At 46.2% G+C, this 16,834-nt stretch overlaps 1 long non-coding RNA gene across 1 annotated transcript in view; it reads left to right on the top strand.

Moving 5' to 3' along the window:
* The window catches only part of LOC135283627 (uncharacterized), a 197,049-nt gene that overhangs the window by 15,979 nt on the left and 164,236 nt on the right, over positions 1-16,834 (top strand). The window contains exons 6-7 of the long non-coding RNA XR_010349312.1: positions 1,895-1,985; positions 13,046-13,525. This is a non-coding gene — a long non-coding RNA (uncharacterized LOC135283627). The remainder of the gene's footprint in view (positions 1-1,894; positions 1,986-13,045; positions 13,526-16,834) is intronic.

The following is a 16,834-nucleotide window of genomic DNA, read 5'->3' as shown; positions in this document are numbered from 1 at the left end:
TGCGGGACCCATCCAGGATCTGATCCCCTGGAGTTTGTGATGTACAGCGGGAGCTCTGCTCTGCAATCCCCGGTGGCCTTGCCAGGCAGAGTCCTGCATAAACGCGTCTCCTCAGGTGCCCCTTGCCCACTCACGGGGAGCTCTGCAGAGGTTTTATTGCTGAGGAGAGTTCCTTTGTCTGGCAGGAACAGCCACGTGTGGTGTTGGTCAGGCAGCACCCCAGAAATTCATTCCCTTTTGGAAAAAAACCCAACAAACAGCCCAGGGGTGACACTCAGGTAGCAGGGGCACAGGTGCCACACTCATCGTGCCAGCCTCAACACCATCAGCCTTGGATGTTCCTGTAGCTTGCACCAAAAACACAGTGGTTGTTATTAATCTCGGTGCTGCTGCTCTCACCAAACAATGCACAACTTCATCCAAGCGTGCTGCTGTCGCTGTCTGCCTGGCACCTCGGGCTGCTGCCGCCAGGAAGGTTTTATAGGCACTGCATCTGCAGTTAGGAAATATCAGCATTTGCCTTCCTCCTCTCCCCAAAGCTCAGGCTCTATTTCCGTTCTCTCCACCACCTTCTTTCGCCACCAACTTCATCTTATTAGTTTGCAAAATTATAGCCTTGCTGTAAACCTGGAATTCTGAACTGAGGAGAGCCCCTAGCAGCAACGCTCATATTTTCGTTTTGTATTTTTCACCGGTGATGTTGGTCCAGGGATGGTTTTATTATTACTATTATTTTTTTTTCTCACCACTGCTCTGGAAGGATAAAGCTGGAAAGCCCTATCTATTTCCTGGAAAAGCCAGTCTCTGTCTGTCAGTATCTGCCATGCCGTGTACACTATGATTTAAAAACAGCCACAGCAATGCACAGACCAGGCTAGAGCAGGGATTTCTCTCACTCTAATTCCCATATTCAGTAGCCCACAGTATTTCGTGTTTAGTCCCTGTGTGTGGGAAGGCTAAACAAGAAATAAACATCAAAGACATGATGGTATCCTCTTTTTGCACCCTGGTTTTTTTTTTTGGAGTGGTCCTCAGCAGGACCAGGAGTTGGATTTGGCAATGCTTGTGGGTTCCTTCCAAGTCAGGATATTGTAGAATATTCCCCTTGTCTTCCTTTTCTCTTGTCTGGAAAACCCTCCTGTAGCATTTACTGGTTTTATAGCTTTTTATGGAATGTGCAACTCAGGCATTTCATTGCTGCTCCATAATCAATGTTAATTCTCCTTTTATGATTTTAAAAATCTAGAAGCTCTACTCTTCCAAAGTCTGTAAAATGCCATTAGTATATCTTGGGATGATCCTGTTTTGTTTACAGACCCCTTGCTATTGTCTCTGTGTTTCACTGGTACAGTTACCAGAAAATGGATTAAAAATTAAATGAACATGTTGCTTTGTTTATTTGTTTTTAATGAAAGCTGTTTTGCAATTAGCTCTTTATTTGATCAAAGATTGCCTCTGAGTTAATTGTGTGTTTTTGCCCAGTCTATGATTCTTTCTCTGAGATAACTGGGTCAAGTTTTGTTTGTGTTGTGCCCCACATAAACTTCATGGGAAACCACACTTGGTTCTCTTTCCTAAGACCAGAGCAGCACATGGACATGTGACTGTAAATTAAATTAAAAGCACAACAGTTGTGTAGAGTTATTTGATGCCAACATGTCTCACTTTTTCGGGAGGATTTTTATCCCCTGCTCTAGCTGCCATTCCTCTTTGGGTTATGTGCTGGGTGAACATTGCAGGCTTTGGTAGAGGCAACATGCTGCCCACAAATCATGTCTGCTGCTTGTTGATATCCCTAACGATGTGTGCGTGCTGGACAATCTCTGCTTTGGGCTGTCTCACTTTGGAAACTCCGACAGCCATTTTTTAAACGCTGTTCCACCTTGTTTTGCAGTGCTGTGCCAGACTTCAGACCCTTCCTCCTCTGGTCTTCTCCATGTTCATTTCCACCGCGGGCTCCTTCCTCCCCACACAGCTCTGAAGAGGTGAGAACAACTCCTGAGGCATGGCTTGATCCCAGCTTTGCCCCAAACACTTATCACTGCCAGAGGTCATCACAAACCTTGCACTTGACGTTCTGTGGCCCTGGTGTGGCCACTGTTACCAGGGTCACTGTCCAGTGCTGTCTTAGGGACCGTCATTTGGAATTAGTGTTCCCCAGCAGCTCTGTAGGTAGGAGTCACAGCCTGGCCACCTCTGTCAGACAAAACGCTGCAGAGGTTTGAAGAGCTGCGCTAGGCAGAGATGAACCTGGCCCAGAGTGTCTCTCTAGGATGTTCCTTTGGCAATTCCTAGCAGGTTTGGTCCCAGTCCTTCGTGCAGTGCCTTTGCCGGGTCCCGCGGTGCCGCAGCGAGGGCGTTTTGCAGAGACAACGTCTGGCTTTGCATCCCTGCCTCTTAGGAGACACTCCTAGGACGCCTCTTTGGCCCGTGTTTCGTCCTGCTCCGTGTGAATCACAGGATGTGATGATGGGATCTGCAATGAATTGTTTGCTTTCTCGGGAAGGCTCCCGCTCGTCCGCTGCCTTCCCCTTTGCACGCGCATGGCCGTGCTGCGCTCACGCAGGCACGCGGGGCTGCGCCGCGCGGCAAATTGCTTATACACATGTAAGCAAATATCTTCTCAAATCATCTCTTATCGCCAAGTGGGGTGTGGTGCTTGTTGTTCAAGGGGTTGAGGTTGCCTTTCAATCTGCCAGGGCCAGCCTGACACCAAAAATAAACAGCATAAGCCTGGAACGGTTGTCACAAGGGGCAGAGAGAACTTGTCAGGCAGGAGTGTGTGAGCCGGCAAGATGATAATGTGGCATGACACTTCTGAAATGAGACACCGGTTGCCATGGTGAGGAGTCAGGAGGGACTATCTCTCCAGAGGCTGAAATAAAACATGCTTTAAATGATGTTTGATTAGAATTTAGATCATGTAACTGAGTGGCTGGACCCTTTTTTTTTTTCCCCCTTCCTTTTTTTTCCCCTCCCTTTACTTGTTGTCGTCGTCTGTGGCTGCTGGCAGAGTTCACTTTGGGAAGAAAGGGCTCCAGGGTTCCGAGCAGCCCCAGCTGTAACCCCCCTCACTCCACCACTTCCAGCGTGCTGAGAGGTTACTTAGTTCCATGCCCAGTCAATTATACTCCTTGCTAACTCTGCTTGCATTTTCCACTTGAGTCCATCATAGTTTAAACCAGTTAAAAATGATTCCCTCTGTTCTGAAAAACAGTTAATCAATAACACCCTGAGAATATTTCTTGCCTTCTTTTTCTTTCCCTGACCAGTCTGCTCAGGGTATCCGTCACCTTGTTAATATATATTAAAAATGCAGCCCAGGAAGGATTGTACACAATATCCTTCTTGGACTTTTCATATTAAAGGTGGATGTGAATGTGTGAATATGTGACAGTCTGAGTGGTAAAAGGAACCTGGAAGCACAAGGGACTGAGAGAATAATGCAAAACAACTGTCCTTGTGGTCTTGTAGATGGAATAGGATGTTTAAAAGTAATTTTGGCTTTGTTTGCAGTTTGAATGCAGCGCAAAACCAAACATATTTTTCATGTCTCTCCCAGCAGAAATGGACAATGAAAGAGCTGGTTCTGGGTACAGAGCTTTCTTGCTCTGTGGTGCCTTTTGGTTTATCACAATCCTGGAGTGGGTATCCAATGTCTGGATAAATCTGCTGGAAAACAATAGACAGCAAATTCCAGTGTCTGGACGAGGACAAAAATGCTCATCAAGGAAGGACAAATGCATGGAGTTCTGCTAATTCTGAGATCACCTGAGGGCAAGTTTAGCTCTTGCTGATGCACACAGAGCACCAGGGCTTTGCCAGGTGTCATCTGCAATTGGTTGTGAGTGGAAGGTGCTAAAATGCAAGGAATATTTTTTGTGTGGGTGCTGGGGTGAGCTGAGTTTGATGAGTCACTGTTGAGTGCACATTGGAAAAGTCAATGCAGAACAGGTGTTATTGGCAATTTTTGACTGAAAGGCAGAAAGTCAATAGTGGAGACTCCACTACAGCCTACACGGCGTGGAGACAATCTGTACAACAGCAGAACTGCTAATGCCAATGAGGACATTGATGCACACATTCCAAATGAGCTTCCCCTTCAGCAGTGTGTTTCAGTTGTGCCCATTTGCTTTGGTATTGAAACAGTTACAGCAGGCCACTGAACATGTGATTACGTTTTTCTCGCCTATTAAAATCCCTATCCGAGCCCATGCTGATTAGAGATCCTATTGTGTGTGTTTAGGGGGAAAAAAGGCTCTGTAGTGGCTATGCATGAGCCAGAGTGTGTTCTAGGAGCCAGAGGATGCCCTGTAATTTATGAGAGACAAAGAGGTACATTAGATATTGTTAGAATACATAATAATCCCCTGGCAATAATTTATTTGGCTCGCAAGGTTAGGATCTCCATAATTCTTGGTTGCACTCTAATGAAGACTGCTGATGCTGATTATATATTTTTGTGTACATTAGAGGTACCTGTGAATATATGGATACTGCTCTTGCCTCCTGCTACCTCACTACTCACAGAGCTGCCAGTGGGACTATATTGTCTGGTCCATTTGTCTAAGTAGTCCAGGCAAGTGCATCAGCTGTATTGGCTTCTTGTCAGTGGTTCTCTGTAACTTTGGGCCATAAAATGATCCTCTGCAGATTTCACCTGCTTTTCTCACACTGTTAGGTCACCCCTGGCTCCAGGGTGACACAAACATCATCAGGAATCAGGGGTTTCAACAGGACACACTGTCCCTCTGCAAGTACAGACAAACCAGGCTGATGTTCTCCTGGAAATTTTAATCTGGGAATTCAAACCTCAACAATTTGATTGTGGGATGCTCTTAACTGTGAGAAAAGAGGGAGGAAATGGAAAAATCAAAACTTTCTTCCCCCCGCTAAGAACTCAGTGACTTTTCATAAAAATTTTGCTCTGAAATCAGTTTATGATTCACCAGTAAGGTCATTTCCAAGTGATTTATTACCATCTGACAGTCCACTCCAGGATTTTTGGTGACACTACATGGGTCTTTTGAGCTTTATGTTCAAATTTAATGGTGGTCACTGCAGCCAGATGGATGAAAAATACCCATTTCTTCACCACGGTTTCTTGTACTGGCCTCAGGGATTAGGAAAGTAGGTCTTTTATTTAGTTACACTGTCAGCAGCAATTTGTATGTGAGTTCAATTGCTTGGTTTGGAGTTCAAATATTCCAGTCTGAATACAGCTGTGTGGGCTCATAAAGCATCCTGAAATCTGCTCTGCCCCGTGCCCCACGTCTGCACAGGGGATTGTGGTGGTCACTGCTGGGTGTAAACACAGAGGATGAGATGGAAGGAAAGCCAGCGAAGAAAATAAATCCATTTTGATGGAACAACAGGGAGAACTGGGTGAGCATCTTGCTGAGGGCAGCACAGACCTTCCATGGCTGGGTGTGTTCTGTTCTCCTTAAGAGTCATGGTGAGGGAGGGGTTAAAACTGCCTAACTATAGGGCTTTTTTGTGCATATTAATTAGGCACTGCTCTATTTTATCACTGTAGTGCACTTTGTACAGCAGTTTTAAAAACGCTCTGAGTAATGTTTGCTATGCTTCCTGCAACCTAATCTGCCAAATAATTTAGGTTATCCATGCCACAGAATTGACTTAACACTGGCATAGAAATTAGCCCTGAAGTGCTGGAAGATCCCAGAGCTGCTGATTAGGGGTGTCTGATAAGAGCACAGGCCTGTAATGATTTTATACAATGTTTTCCTGTAATGGTTCTTCTGGTTTTGAAGGCAGTCAGCATTTTGATCGTGGAGATGCACATTTGATCCTCACCAGACATTGGAAAAGCCACTCTGGGCAGACTGTGCTTTGCAAGGCTCCAGTATTAACAGCAGATCCTTCTGGCAGAGCTGTGTCTGTGGTGTGGAATCAGGCAAGGTCACTCACCATGCTAGTGGCAGTAAAAGACCTAAAAGTTGTTTTTTTCCCTTCCTGATTTCCCACCGTGGCTGCTCTGCAGTTGGGTGAGGTTTGTCTGTTCAATTCCCCTCTAGATTTCCATCTCCTCCTTCAGGACATTTTTAGTGAATCTGCAGCAATCACTGGTAGTGTGTCTCTTTGGGAGTGCCTGATTTTTGCATATGGCTGGCTGGAATTTACCCTTTCTGCTGAAGCTCAGTGCATCCAGTCACCTTCTGTGGCACAGGCTTCCACAGGATAATTAGGAATCAGCAGAGAAGAAGCGATCTGGAAATTATTACACATCTTCTTGAAGGACTTTCTATGGAAGGAGATTTTTTTTTCCCTTGAACAGAGCATTAAAATCTACCGGATTCTTCCACAGGGAATTTTCCAAGTTTTCTTTTTCCACACTCTTGTGTTCCTTTCCTTTGGCCAATGCACCTACCACACCATTTGCATGTGCTGTTGGAGCACACAGCTCTTCTGATCCCACATCAGGTGTCAAATCTTTAATATGATTTCCTACATGTTTGACTAATCAATGCAGAACATCATCATGAAGGATAATTTTACCCTCTGGCACTTCAGGGACAGGATAATGAGGCCTGGTGTTTTCCATTTTTTATTCTTCCACAAGAATCTACATTTTTTAGTCCCAGCTAATTGATTTAAGTTCATGGAGGAAGGCTTTTTTCCCTTTTGCTTCCAGTATCTTGGATATTAATGGATTCTAGTGAGCTAGCAGAGCTGTGTGATCAGTGTGTTTAGAGATTCAATAAACTGCCATTCTGACCTTTCAGAAGCCAAGGGAAAAACATCAGGCCCAGCATGTTGATCCCACATGAACATGGAAATCTCAGGCAGCTTGTTGCTGCTTGAGCTGCCTGGAGAGAGGGGCTTTCTCCAGCAAGGGAGGCTTGCTCTCAAATCGTTTGCCAAACAGAGGGAAGTTTCTCTCACAGTGCAGTGAGAAGTGGGAGATTTCAGGCAGGGCTGGAAGGCAGAGGAGTGGAAACAGAGACTTTCTGGGACACCTGGCATTGCTCTGGAGAGCGTGGGCAGGGAGTGTGGCATGGCAGGGTGAGGGATAACCATGGAGCTTCTGCTCCCCTGGCTCCAGCAGGGTCATTATCCCCTTCCTTTCAGCAGCCTGTGAAGTCTTTTTGACAAAAAGCTGCTCGGGTTCTGCACTGATCATCTGTGGAGCTGAAGGAATGGGACAAAGCCCTCTCCAGCAGGAGCTGGAGTCTGTTCATCTCAGCAAAAATATTTCTTAGTCTAAATATCATTCCCAGAGACAATGGGAGCTGTTTTGTTTACTAATGTGACTGATCAAACATTTCCCAGCCACTGATATTGTCTCTCTTGGCCATGGATCCACTAAATCTACTGGATGAGACCCAAAAAGGAGTATATGCCTGCTGCACCATGTACCTGAGGCTCTAAAAAGTGTGAGCTAGATGTGTTTTTATGAATAATCCATATATTTCTTCAGTATTTTACTACCATTAACTAGAGTTATTCTTGTATTATTATTTTTTTTTTTAGGGATGGCAGCAGCTTATGACAGATTTGTTTAGGGTTAGCCCTATACATAAATTAAGTGGCAGATAAAATTTAATTTTTCTTATAAGAAAAGCCTATAGCTCCTTAAATTGCTCATTTAACATCACTGAAAAGTAATACTCCACTTTAGAATGGACATGGTATTAACTTTAAAAGGCCTATTTAAAGTGACGGTTGTCAGTGAGTGAAAGCCAGATATGGTAATTTCCAGTTACAAATCAGAGTGAGGAAACTGGAGAATGGACAACCTTGTTAACACAAGCGCGACGGAGGAAGCACCGGGGTCAGAGTGCCAGCACGGAGAGGAATAAAGACACAGCACCAAAAATATGTCCTATAATTAGGGCAGCTGTAAGAGTCAAGGTTGAAGATTCTTCACCATGACATGTCTGATATAGAAAAAGTGATAGCCAAGAGTAATCACTTACAGGCACTGAGCCTTAAAGGGGCAGCTCTGTGCTAGCCTGGCTGGGGCAGGCCAGCCTGCAGGACAAAGAACGGGGGGCACGGGGTGATCTGAGAGTGGGAGTGGGGAAGGAGCTGGAAATTTCAAGGGTCAACACTCAAAGGAACCAAAAATAGAAAAAATTGCTCTCTCGGCAGAGAGGTTTGTGATCATGGTGTGGAACAGTGGTGACTCAGAGAGCGGGGTGGGTTGTGTGTGTTGGGGAGGGTATTCTGGGTTCAGATCCGAGTGGATGGGCACAAAATTACTTCTGGGGGGCACGGGGGGAGGAAGGTGACAGGAGGAGCCTGGAACTGTGTGTGTGTAAATGGAGGGACTCAGGTACACTGGGCAGGGAGACAGCAGAGCAGAAGGGACAGTTTGGTGGGCACACAGCCACTCAGGAGGCACAGAGAGGAGCCAGGCTCCGAGCAGGCAGGGCACACCTCCCCTTGGGGGGCAGCAGAACATGGGGTGCAGGGATGCCTCCTCCAGCATCCCTGGAAAGAGGGGCACAGCTCATGGGGGTCTGCTCCAGACTCCCAGGTCAGCCTGCAGAGATCTGCCCCTTCCTTTGGCTAGGCAGAAAGCAGGAGCTGGAGCCAGCGTGCAGCACACTCCACACTCTGGGAATCTTCATGGACACAGAGTGTGGGCACTGGAAAGGAGCAGGGAGCTTCCTCAGCATCCTGGCTGAGGGAAGCTGGTGTGACCTGACCTGTGGGGATTTGGGGAATGATTTCTTGTCCTGGCTGCAATGCTCAGAGGAACATCCCTGACAGCAGGGTCAGAGTGGAGCAGGGGACAAGGGGACATTTCCATTAGCAAAGAATATCTCTGTATTCCAGTTTTCAGGGGATCCCTTGGGATTTGTGGAAACCTTTCAGGCTTTCTGCCTTGTCCATGACCCCCTTTGGCAGTGGTTGTGTAAAAGCCCCAGGAGGCTGTCACAGGAGAAGCCTTCTCCTCTTCTTCTGCCTTCTGCTGTATTCCCTCAGGAAACAATCCAGCCCAGGCAGTTAATGCGGAGTGACATGGGCACATGCTTTTCCTCCTCAGTCCCCACCTCCTCCATGGGATCCACTTGAAAGGATAAAGGAGATTCCAGCTGAACTAAGTCCCTTATCCAAACACTCTCTACATTAAAGGGTGTTCCAGGAGAACAGCTGTAATGTAACATAACCCCTCCAGCTGAGCTCCCTGTCCTTCACTGGGGAGCTGGGGCAGACCCCAGGGTCTCTGGGAGCCAGGCAGGGCTCAGACCCCAGCCCCACATTCCTGAATAACCCACACCACCTCCCAGGACCAGTCCGTTCCTCACCCAGCCTGGATCCTCCTTTCAGTATTTAAAGGCTGGTAAGTAACCATGATGAGCCCTGAAGAGAAGGACTCTTTGACCTTGCTTGAGGCTACTGCCTCCCACTGCTAGCCCCGATCTGGTTACCTGAGCTCCACTTTTCCCTGCCAGCTCCCAGAGCCAAACCTTCCTTCAAGGGCAGGAGGATCAGCCTGTGTCCCTGTGGATGTCTCCAGCATCCATCCTCTGATCTGCAGCGTGCTCAGCACGGCGTGCAGAGGCTGACGGGAAGAAGAGCATTTCCTCCACACAAAAAATCCGGGGAGCAGAGTCACTGTGGCACCAGACACAGTTTCCTGGCAGACCAAAGGCCAGGAGTCCTTCAGCCCCTTTGTCAGCCAGTTTATTTTGCCTTTGTCTTTGTCAACCTGTACTTGGGGATGCTAATTCGATTTTCCATTGAGAGGTGCGGATATCTATATTATTTTCCTAAAACTCCAGAGAATATTATAAATTTCTTTTTATTGCTTCCAGCCATGTTATTTAAAGTAATTAACCTTAATTTATAAATTTTTATATCAAACTGCCTTTTAACTTTTAGAACTGGCAGGAGAAGTCCATTTCCCAGGGCTCCTAATAGTTCTCCATTTAATCAAAATTCATCCATCAGATTCCAGTGTTAAATCATCTTTTAATTGGGAGTTACATTCTGGTTAATAGTTTTATAATTCGCCGCCTCTAATAGTTTTTACCACAGGGATCTACTCCATTTTTTCTCACTCTATTATTCCTGGTGTTCAGCAGGGACATTTTAAAAACGTTCACTTCCCCTGCCTGTTCTTTGTGATCTCATTAATTCTTGATAGCAAGTTCCCTTTCTCCTCATTACTGGAGCATAACTACCTTTATCACTAGGTGAAACCTTGCTTGTTTCTACAAGTGCTGTCCAATTTTTTTTTTTTCTCCTCTTAAATAAAATAACAATCTGCAATTTATTTCAGAAAACAATATTCTGTGTACTTCTTATGGTCATGGTGCTTGACACTGCAGAGATTTCAGAGTGGAGATTTTTGGGGCAAGAACTTGCTCTGACTTTGTGTTTGCAGTGTTTCTCCCAGCAAGGCCCTGACAGTAGCTGGGTTTTCATGGTGATAATTCCAATTAAAAATATAAAGTACTGGTACTAATGAGAAAACCAGGGAATTGATTGACAGGAATGGCAGATCTCCACGTGATCCTCACGCCTTTGCCTGCTCTCATGTTCTCCTGTGAGCGAGGAGCAGGATTGGGCTCAGCACCTCCCCACCAGGGGCTGGTTTTGCTCCAGGTGAGCTCCACAGTGGAATTGTCAGCCAGGGCCTCGCTGCTGCAGCTCTGAGCAGTCAGGGCAGTGCTACATTAGCTCGGGATCCTCCCCAAACCATAAAAACTGCCCAAGGAGAAGTAAATAACCTTGTATATGAGGCACTAAAGCCAAGCTTGTTGGTTTTTTTTAAAAAATGCCTAGAATTAGCGTAAAATTACATTTGAAACCTTAATCCTCCAAGGGCTGATTCTCAATTTGCAGATCCACAAAACCTCTGCAAATTACCCCACCAATCCTACTGACAGTCTTATAGGAATATGTTATATTGACTACCCAAAGTCAGGCTCTGCAGAGGAGAGCACATTGTAAAGTGCCATCGGAGAGAGTGAGGAAAAACAATCTCCAAAGGTTTATATCTTGAACAGTCCCATAGAATCATTTCATATATAACTTTCTACAAGAAAAATAGGATGGACAAGTGTAAACAGAATTATTATACAATTACAGTGGTCCTTGCAATAACTGTAACACTGTCCACTGTAATTTTTATGTCTCCATAAACTAGCAGCACTGCAGGATTCCTGTAGCCCTTCTCTCGCCCCACGTGGCAATGTAATAACTTTTCCTAGTTAACGTATGCATCAGTGCAGTAATTTGATATGACAATGATTACAAAATACTCCAGCAGTTTTAATTGACTAGTGTTGAGATCATATCACCAGCAACAGACAAGATCTTATCTCGTGTATGACTTCCATCCCGCCTGACTGGGACAATATTTATGTTAATAAGGATCGCAGGCATTAGCCAAGTATTAAGTCCTCAGCTGTGCTAACTACATTTAGATGCAAACAATAATTTCACAGACTGCTGGCCACCCTTTCCTGTGTGTGTAGTGGTCGTAAATAAATAAATATTTGGGGTTTTGCATGATACAAAATCTACCCAAGGAGTTTTTCTGCCTGGAACCCAGATTTCAGGATTCCTTGGGAGAAATAGGACTGTAATTCAGCAGTTAAAAAGTCGCCAAAGCTCGATACTGTATCTGAAGAAATTACCATAAAAATCCGAGGCAGTATTGTGCCTCCTGTATGCAGAGCAGGCAGACTATTACCTCCTCCTTTGTTGCTGCTGCAAACATTTACTTGGAGAGACCTTATTGTCAATGAGTTTTTGACAGAGGTCAGAGTATTTCTGAGTGAAACTGAAAGAGGTCTGGGACTTATATCAGACAGCTGACAGCATCAACAATAGTGTGTTTACTCATCCTGCATGCTGGAAAAATTAATTAAAAGTGCTTGTGAGATGTTCTGAGCTGGCAGAAGCCTCGCATGCTTTTGGTAATGAGGATGCTGCTCCTGTCTGTGGGTGGAGGAAGCCTTGTGAAGGGGCTGGAGCACAAGGAGGAGGGCTGAGGGAGCTGGGGCTCTTCAGCCTGGAGAAAAGGAGGTTTTAGGATGCCTTTTTAGCTCTTTGCAGCTTCTTGAAAGGAGCTTGTGGTGAGGGAGCTTGGTCTGTCCTCCCAGTGAGGAGAGAGGATGACAGGAAATGGCTGAACTTGCACCCGAGAGGCTTAGACTGGGTATCAGGAGAAAGATTGTCATGGGAAGGATGGCAGAGCTTTGGAACTGAGTGCCCAGGGAAGTGTTCAAGAAACGTGTGGATGTGTCTGGGGTTTTTGTCAGTGAATGCCAGCTAACTGAAACACCTCACAGACTCGTCCCCTAAATTCAGATAAATCCCAGCAAATGACAGACTGGTTGGACATTAAAACCATTTTGTGAATATATACACACACACACTTTTAATATTTGGCCACTTAAAATATTCATCAAGTATTTTCATTCTTCATAGTGAAGTTGCTCTTCACTAATGCAATTTTAAATGCATTTCTCTTGAATCAGCCCAGTCTCCCCTTTATGATGCCTTCTCTCTGTCCTATGGGCATCTCTATCCCTGGCCTGATGTTCCGCTGTGCAAGAACCAAGCTGCTCATAACCCTAATCACACAAAAACAGATGAGTCAATACTGAAGGGCATGAAAGAAGGCATTAAATACCGGTATAAAGGAGAAAAGACAAACTGGTACCAGAAGATTCATCTCTATTAGCTGAAGTGTTTGGGGACACCACAGAAATACACTCAGGGTTAAAAACTTTGCCCTGGTTTAGAACCTGGAAGGAAATCCATGAGAATGAACTTCTGTGCCCTGTTTTGGACAGGGTCTGCCTGTGTGTGTCCCACTGAGGGGTCAGGACTGATCCCTGCAGGCACATCCTGCGTGCAGCTGTGAAGGATTTGGGCTCAGTGTTACACTGTTGGTGACTGTGAGCATTCACAGCCATGGAATGACTCAGGAATTACTGGGAGCTAAAAGAAACCAACTTGAGGGCTCTTTTGGACTGCAGTGTGGATGTCAGGCATCTTTATCTCTTGGCATTTCCCATCAGGTAGGAAGATTAAGGATTTCTTTTTGTTTTTTAAGGCAAAAGGCAGCTGAATTCAGAGGACTTCAGGAGCCTGGACTTGAGGAGAGGATCAGATCTTGTAAAACTCCTGACTAAACAAGAAAAAGAGGGAAGCAACCTGCAGAGAAGAACTGCACTGCTGTGGAAGGACATCGGTGATTTGGAAGGTGATAAACAGAATCTGTTCACCACACTGGTCCCAGATATGAACAGGACACAACATCAGGCTACTACAACTTGTTCCTTGGTGCACCAGCCCAAACCCTGGGGATGGGCCTTTGAGCAGAGGCCAGGCAAACCTGTCCAGACTCACTGCCATGGGACCCCCAGTTGTGGGTGGCTACCCAGGAAATAAAAGAGGAGCTGGGGGGGCCCAGCCCTTCCTCTCCAGCAGGGTGAGGGGTGCTTGTGCCAGGCTGCTGCAGTGTGACCTGCTTGGTGTGTGCTTTGGAAAGTTGCTGCCTTGGCTCCCACGTGTGGTTCATGTCCCAGGAAAGGTAAGACATTCCTGCTTTCTGCTCTGGGGCTGGGATGTGGAGGAGGTGGGTGAGGATGTGGCTGCAGCAGTGTGCTGTTTCTGCATCCAGAGCAGGCTGTGCTTGGCCTCTCGTGCTTGTGCCTGGTAAAAAGTGAAGGGCTTTAGTGGCTGTGATGGTTTGTTCCTCCTCCTCTGGCCTCTGGGAACGTGCCTGGATGTGTGCCCTCTGCAGCAGAGTGCTCTGTGTCTGCGCCAGCTGTAGGGTAGGAGCCAGAGCCTCCTCTGGAGCAGAGGAACAAGTGGAGTTTCCAGATGGAAAACCTCTGAGTTCAGAATAAATCCGTGGAACGATGTTTGATTCCCTTTTATCACTCAGGTGGTTTCTGTGTGCTTCCCTGGAGCCCGTGTCCCAGAGCCCGTGAAATCACAGTCCCTCAGGCACAAATGAGCTGTCCCTGGAGAGCCGGGGATGCGGGCAGTTGGGAAAGCAGCATCCTCTGAGCATCCTCTCTCCCTGCCGATGGCGTGTTCAGCTACGTGCTGTGATGTAAGGCAGCCCTAAATTACAAGCAAACAAACACAACCCCCTGTCGTTCCTCATCTCTCTGCTGTGTGGGCAGAAACTCATCTGCTAGCCTGGAACAAAGTGCCTGGGTGGATGGGAGCCAGGGAGGCGGCTCGAACCACTCCTCCCGCGGAGATGCTGCAATTTAGTGAGTCATTAAGAAATAATACGGGGTGTATCGCTCTCTCTTGTTCTCTCCACACACAGTCAAACAGAAAATATGCAACATAATCTCGCGCATTTATTTGGGGTGAGGGATAATGGCCCTCAGAATTAAACACCAGCTGTCTTTAAAGGAAGCAAAACGCTCTGGCCGCCCACTGTCCCCCGGCTGACTGCTGTACTTTATTCCAAAGAGCAGCATTGAAGGGGGGAACCCTTACTGAACTAATTTAGTTAAAATTTACACTCCTTGATTTTGTGCCTCTTCTTTTTCCCTCTTCTAGTTTTGTAGCTATGATGCAGTATTGATCCAAAGATCTATAGGATCATACCATGGCTCCAGGTGGGTGGCAGAATTGAGGCTAGGCTTCATTTCCATCTGAATGGTGCAGAAAATAATTCCACTTTCCAGCTTTTATTGCTCAGAACATTGCATTTCTCTCATTGCAGTGTATGGGAATTAGCTCTGGAGGAAAGAAATGATTTTTTTTTCCCTCCCCCCTTGATGTAGAGTGGAGCAGAAGGATTCAGGAAGAAGTAATGTAAGAAAGCAGACAGCAAGCTCATTGCTGTTTGAATTAGGTGCAGCTGGATTGCTCTAACAAAATGGGACTGCTCATCCGGGGTTCAAGTGGTGTTTCTGCACAGGGATGGTCTCCAGACTGCAGATGCCTGGTCTGGCTGGGACGGGCCCCTGCAGCCCCGAGAAATGCAGGAACAGCAGCCCAGCTTTGTTCCAGGTGTGGGGATGCACGAGGAAATCTGGTTCTTGTCTATCCCAGCCTGCTGCCAAGGCTGAGGAGAGCAGCTGAAATGGTGACCCAGCCTGGACTGGCAGTGTTGCCACAGTTCATTGAGTTTGCTGTGTGAATTTAGTAAATCAGAAGGAACTTCCCTGCCAGAGAAGCCGCCTGTTCAGCACTGTGCCACCCTTAACTCATGCCTCTGGTACTGCATCCTGCAGGAAGAGCTTCCCACTGTTATTTCCTACTGGAGGGGGGGGAAGAAGTTCAGTAACGTGCCAAGGAAATACTGCTGTCTGTGCTTCCAGGAAAGGAAAGACTTTCAGCATGCAGTGGCATACTCTAATAAACACAGCTCAGAAAATGTCTGAGCATATATAACTGCTTTTGGAAGCACAGGTCCTGGGAACTCCTTGTCAGTGCTAGTGTCTCAGGCAGGAGTCAGGGGGAAGTAAAAAACAATCTACAAGGGTTTAGGATAATTTATGAAGGTTCCTGTAAGGCTGTAACCAGCAAGATGCTAAATGTTTCTCATACCACAGAGGTGCTCTCAGGAGAATTCCTGTCCTCATGAAGCATTTACCTCTAACACAGACTAGATGCTGCTGCTGCCTGGTGTCACTTCAGTCATGACACTTCCCGTGACAGCAGTGGGATTTTGGTGCCCTGCTCACCCAGCTGGTGCCACCCCTGGGGCTGTGCCTGGGCAGGTCTCTGAGGGTGCTGATCTCCTGAGCACCCTGAGCAGTGCCTGCTTGGCTCAGAGGCTCGGAAATGTGCTCAGGCTCGGGCCACAGGATTTGTGCTTTCTGTCAATGACAAGTGGAGCAAATATTGACAGTGCTCTCTGAGACTCCAGTTACTCTTGCTCTTGTTAATTCAGGGCAAAATTTATCCTCGTGCCACAGGCCTGTGTGAGTCTGTGCTATTGAAACAACTGGACTGCCTGCTCTCATTTTTTGCTGTGTGGATAATTTGGGGAATAAGGGAAAGAAAACTAAGTGTGTATTTGGTCGTCTGTGGAACTTTTAAAACTTTTTTTTAACCCTATGCTCTTCTTTCTTATTTCTAACCTCGTGTTGGACCACTCGTGTGCAAACATAGAGAAATTCTGTTTAAGTTACTTCAGGTTGGGAGAGGGGGGAGATGGAAATACAGAAAGGAAAACAGTAATTTTCCTCCTGAAGCTGGTGAACTTCTGGGTAATGCCCTGGACATCTATCGCTTTTAAAGACTCCTAGATTTAAAAAGGGAAAAAAAACCTGTAAAAAACAGACATGGAAAAAACCTGGATTAAACTGTCACTCATTCACAATCTATCCAGGAAACTCATCCATGCCCCTACAGGTAGCTAGTTATCCCATCAGGAATTTCATATTCTTGTCTGAATCCTGGAACACAAATTGCTCCGGCGCTATGGGTCTGCCTTGATTAGGGTCTGCTGACACAGATGTCCCCAGCATGTGTTCCTAAAAAGCCTGCTCAAATAACTGCTTCTTTCCCCAAAGGGATCAAAGGTTGAGATGGTCTTTCCAGAGCTTTAGCCAGGCTGTGCAAAGCATCTGCAAAGTTTAATCCCTTAACCTTTCCTTCCCTCCCTCCCTTGTCTATTTTTTTCTAAAAGATGGTATAAATGGAGTTTAAGGGTTTATATTTTTTTTTTCTTTATAAAAACAGCTATTACTTGTGAAGAACCCCTGGAAAAGAAAGTGTAGCCTTGCTTTTTAGCCAAGAGACAGGTTTTGGCTATTCTGTCAAGGATAAAGCCCAGAATGCCTCTGTACACTTGTGCAAATATCTAACGTTGACATCTTTTGCCAGCTGCTGTTGTGGCTTCTTTTTCCTTGATGAACCAAAT

The sequence above is a fragment of the Passer domesticus genome, chromosome 19 (genome assembly GCF_036417665.1).
Source record: "Passer domesticus isolate bPasDom1 chromosome 19, bPasDom1.hap1, whole genome shotgun sequence".
In the NCBI taxonomy this organism is placed as follows: Eukaryota; Metazoa; Chordata; class Aves; order Passeriformes; family Passeridae; genus Passer; species Passer domesticus.
The sequence above is the reverse complement of the archived record's forward strand: the minus strand, read 5'-3'. Positions and strand labels throughout refer to the sequence as shown.